The sequence below is a fragment of the Gordionus sp. m RMFG-2023 genome, chromosome 4 (assembly GCF_954871325.1).
Source record: "Gordionus sp. m RMFG-2023 chromosome 4, tfGorSpeb1-WG-v2, whole genome shotgun sequence".
In the NCBI taxonomy this organism is placed as follows: Eukaryota; Metazoa; Nematomorpha; class Gordioida; order Chordodea; family Parachordodidae; genus Gordionus; species Gordionus sp. m RMFG-2023.
Window position 1 is genome coordinate 2,261,137 of NC_088778.1, and position 5,644 is coordinate 2,266,780.

A 5,644-nucleotide genomic window follows, 5' to 3' on the forward strand; every position below is an offset into this window, starting at 1 on the left:
TTTTTAAATAACTTACCGTCTGCTACATTCTATTTGGCAGAGTCAACTCCATTTGGAACTAAATCAGCACTAATATGGACCGTGTATCAAATAGTTAGAGAATTATTTTCTAGATTTATTCCTTTGTCTCTTATGTGTTACGCATATATTAAGGTGGTTAAGAAGAAGATTAAATCTAAAAATATCATTACAAACACTTCTATGCAATTCAGAAATAATTATCAAGAGCCGATCAGAAGATCGATTAATAAAACTATGATAACTACCTTAAACAATTTAAAAGATTTTAAAATTAAGAACTCTTTTCAATCTTCAAAAAAATATTCAGCATTTAGAGTAGATATTGAAATGAATGATCATAATAAAAAAATAATTACATCAAAAAATTCCTATAAATCGACGCCAACGTTACCTCTATGCACTAATAAGATCTCAAGTAAATAATGATTGACTATATATTGAAAAATTTCTGTAGTTGAGCTAAAAAATATATTTGTTTAGTAAAAATATACTTAAAGATAGTTAATATAAATTTTATTAAGTAAAACAAATTATGGGGATAAGGGAAAAATGAGTTTACATATTTAGCACTATTTATGGATTACATTCTGCTCAAATTTTTTTGGTGTGCAATATTTAATATCAGTTAAATATTTTCTCCAGATATTTCTAGAAATATATAATAACCTAATTAAATAATTACCTAGAATTCTATATATCTGTCCCAGAATTAATAAATATTATATTATAATGAATAAACTGTTCTCTAACATCGTTATTAAAATTGTATTATAGAAAATATAAAAATTGGACATAACTTATTTAGTATTCAATTATTAATATCAGAATTGTATCGGAGGCCTGTGATTATTATAATTATTAGTTTTAGGAGATACAATTTTTTATTAGAATTGTAGAACATGGAAAACAGTTTTTCTATTAATATCAATTTGAATTCAATCATTTTCAAAGATACATTTTAATAAATATTTAGTCTAGGTAATTATTATAAAAATATTTGAGAAAATAGATGGGAATTACATGAGTAATTTTTATTGGCGGGAAGAGGGCAAGAATTCAGTAGGTTTGCCCATTCCTCACATCTGTTCTATTGTTTAAAAAATTATTTATTATACATATATATTTATAGTAGATTACTTAGGAAAATTATCTCCCACTCAACGAACAGTCATTAATTGCACCAATTTCAATTTCCCAGCCCACGAGGAGGAAAATAAAAGAAAGCGAAAAGATACTAGCATTTTTTATCAATCAGAATTTCGGCCAATGGACATGTTAAACAAACACGGTATAAATCTGACCACCTTGAGCCTCTTGGTTTTTCAAAATATAGTTTTCCTGGTCCCACTCGTAATAATAAATTTATTCTGGAATGCTATAAAGACTTTGGAAGTATCGACCATTGCAAAGATAGATATTCTATACGATTTATTTTGCCTCTTGTATGTCACACCATTATTTTACCTTGAAATTATTTTCAATTCGGATTGGCAAGCTTTAATAATTAGTAACAGGATATGAATCGTTATTAAATAGAGTATAATGCATATAGTATACAATCAATGTTTTAAAAAAAAATTATTTTAATAAATTATTAAAAGAAAATTTTATTAAATAGAGTATAATGCATATACTATACAATCAATGTTTAAAAAAATTATTTTAATAAATTATGTGTAAAAGAATCTTGAGTTAAAAAAATTTTGATATAAATAAATCATTTTGAATATGGTAATAATTTCCGATGATTATATAATCTAAGAAAATATTGGAAAATCTTTATTATTCAAATCATTACTACCTGATGTGATAATGAGTTCAAAAATTGATGGGTTTTATGTTTTCGTTTATGAAGACAGTTTTCGTGGATATTTATTTTGACGAATATGCTCACGCAGTTAAAATCCTAAAGGCAACCCATTTATTAACATAACATAGATTAAACATTTCCATCATTTTTTTATAATAATTTATATTTATTATTAAACACATGGCTATAAACCAAATTCAAACTAATAATACCGAGTTTAAAGATTTCGGAACCCATAATAAATCCTAAAACCCAAGTTTATTTAATCTTTTTTTAAACTAATCATCGTCAAAAAACATTTTTCCGCTGCTTTACTACGAATGAAAATTATTAAACTATGTATTATGTTATAAAACTTTGATGAGGGGATATATATATTTATAACGTATGAAATTAAATGAAATGACCAAGATCTATATTATTAAATATAAAAGTTGTGTTTAACCATGGGGGTAGAGGGGTATATATTTAGTTATCATTATATATTTATTTTATAATATTTATTTTATTAGAAGGCACTTAACTGATCTGCTAGACTAAAAATTTAATATAGTACAATAGTAAATGTATTTTTTTTATTGTTGAAAATCTTCGCAGAAACTTAATCTAATACATGTTTATACTGTAAACCTTAGGGATTTATGGAAATTTAATTTTTTGATAATCACGTTGGCGGGAAAAGCATCACCTTATAACATGTGTTAAACTTAATTTAAATATAACAGAATAATCTGTAATAATCTAAACTGACTTTTATCTATTTAATTTAGTTATTCCATTATTTATATTTTGACCTAACTCATTGAAATATTTTTTGGACAAATTTAAGAATAGTATTTAGCGAAAAGTTGTTAATTTTAGTAATACATCTTTGGACAAGCACTATTAATAACCTGAATTCAAGATTCTAATAAAATTATTTTGAATTTAGAATTGAATATTATTACTGCCGCACCAATCAAATTAACTTAAACTTTTTGAAAATCTACACACAATTCAAAACCCAAATTTGGATACTTCTCTAGAAAAAATCATTTTTTTTTAAATGACTGAACCTAAACCTTCTAAGAATTTGTTAGTTTCAGAACTACATAAATAAATAAAATGAGGTAATATTGATTTTTAGTAATATCTAACAAGTAATTTAAATTAAATAAGATTAAAAATCGAGTAAGATTTTTTTTTTAAGAATAAAACGTATTATTTAATGAGAAATATAAAGAAGAATGTGAATCCTATCATGAAACTCCTTTAAGAATGTAGGAGATAATTTTTCTTATGATTTATTCTCTTCCTATAGAGGGGTAAGGGTGTGATTCTAAAATAATGGGAAAAATTGTATCGAAACATGACGAATAAATGGAACGAATCTATCTTTAATACTTTTATGCACATTATTCACTTTTAAACTCGCGATGAGTTGCACAGGAGAGTGAGGATAAATAAAATATGAAATTATGATGCCATCATAATAATACCTACAAGTAGAAGGGAACACAAGGATCAAAAAATGGAAAACTTGAATGCAATGGTTTTTGGGGAAATTTTTTCAGAGATCTTCTGCTGAATAGAATAACCGAATGCATGAATGTTTAATTCATATAATGAAAATATAAACTTTAATATGGATCGTAAAGAGTCGTTTATCTTTCTTTTTATATTATTTTTTTTTTAAAATTTGCTAAGAGTAGGGGAGACCAGGACTAGTCGACACAAGTTTTGTCAAAATCATCATAGATCCAAAAATAATAGTTGTATTTGAATTTACAAATTACGATGAGATAGCCAAAATATCTACTTATTCCTATAGATTAATAAATATTTTAAATATTTATATTTTTCTTAAGATGTATTCTAGTCAAAAGCCTAAAACGGGGGCTTGTAGATTCATTTATTATATTAAGTCTCCAATATGATAATTAATATTTTATTTTCATAGAAAATGTTTTATGGATATAATAAATGTATTATTTACATAAAAATAATTTATATAAAAATGACAAAATATGATAATTTTTTTATATTTTTCTAATTCTATTGTATTATCATATAGAATTAATTTAAATATATAATAATAGTCAATTTACTTATTTTATGTTTTTGCATTAATATATGATAATATATCATATTTGTAAGCATAATTTGATTGACCAACTTAGCCCTGAGTCTACTAGCCCCAAGTAAATAATAAAATTAATATCTTATAAAAATATATTTAAACATGATATGTAACTATGAAACTTTGAAATACCAAAAGTGGGTTTTAAATTTCATGGCAATTCTAACTCTTCATATTTTAATGTCACCTAATATTGAAATGTAAAAACATTTTGATTATACCTAAAAATCACATTTTATCATAAAAAAATTTTAATAGTTGAGGGCTATAAAATATTTTTTGCCTCAAATATACATATTATACACTGCTATTATTTGATTAAATTTGAATTCCTCAACATGTCTGATTTTTAAATAAAATCCGCTGAATAGAAAAACCCCTTGCACCGACTATCCCTCCCTACTTTAAAATTTTACAATTTCTAAATCATTATTTTTTTTAGAATTATATAATTAAATATTAATATTTCTGAGCTTATTACTAAAATTTTATAAACTAAAGTTAATGCTATAGTCATCTAAATAATTTGAGCGAATAATATAATGAATCTCTATTATTGTTTTAAAAATTATATTTAGACGACTTTTTTGGCTGCGTTTAAAATGCAAAACGCTATTTTTTTGTTCCGTCATTTATTTAACAGCAGATGTGTTACTCTTAGATATTTAGAGACTATGGTAAATCTAAATAACCCTATTTTAGATAAAAAGAGATTTAGTTCATTTTGTTTTCTTTAAAATTACACTTTTAATACATTGGGATAATTAATAATCATAAAACAAAATGTGCATTCTATATAATAAAAACAGAAGTGGGATTAACAAGATCCTAAAAAAACAAAGTAATTAATAATATTTTTTTGTTTTAGAGAAAAATAAATTCTGCTGGTTTTGATGTAATGGCTCTGATCTTGTTTCAGTTCATCTAGTAGTTTTAAAAAAAATGTCATATGAAAAATCCCAGATATCTTTCTGCGAACAATATAATAATCTGTGATAAAGAAAAACCATAATTATGTATTGATATATTTTAAACAAAATGTTGTTTATTAAATCCGCAGATAAAAGATTCTTCTAATATCAATCTCAGGTTTATTAACTCTGCCAAATGATGAGTAAAAAAGATTAATCCATTTGACAAAATTTCTTATAACATGTATAATATGAAGTTAAAGACAGCTCGTTCCACGAGTTCTCTTTTTTATAGCTTAAAAAAAATTGGCCAAGTTTAATAAAGTGAAGTGCATTGTATTTTAAATAATTTATGTTGTATGTTATTTTTAAAAAAAAATCTATTTAAAAAATTTTGTAATACCTCTAAGAATGTGAGAGATATCCTCTCTTTTAGAAGGAGGTTGTGATCACTATAAGTAACATAGGAATATAGAATCATACAAGCGATCGTGGCCGAGTGGTTAAGGCGACTGACTAGAAATCAGTTGGGTTCTCCCGCACAGGTTCGAATCCTGTCGATCGCGAATTATTTTTTTTTTGAGAATTTGAATTTGAAACGCAAATAATATACGATTATATTTTGAAAGATTTTATTAGTATTTGTTTATTTTGACGTTGATTTTTTATATCTTAAATTTAAAAAAAAAATTAGCAAATATTTATTTTAAAATTTTTTTATTGAATTAGATAAAATAACGTGATCTGAGTTCTCTGAAGGTTTTCTTCTAAAAGACTTGCTAA

General features: G+C 24.4%; 1 non-coding gene across 1 annotated transcript; it reads left to right on the forward strand.

Moving 5' to 3' along the window:
• The first annotated feature begins 5,346 nt into the window (after window positions 1-5,346).
• On the forward strand, window positions 5,347-5,427 carry Trnas-aga (transfer RNA serine (anticodon AGA)). Its single transcript has one exon. It is a non-coding gene; the product is annotated as a tRNA-Ser (tRNA).
• Window positions 5,428-5,644: the final 217 nt, after the last annotated feature.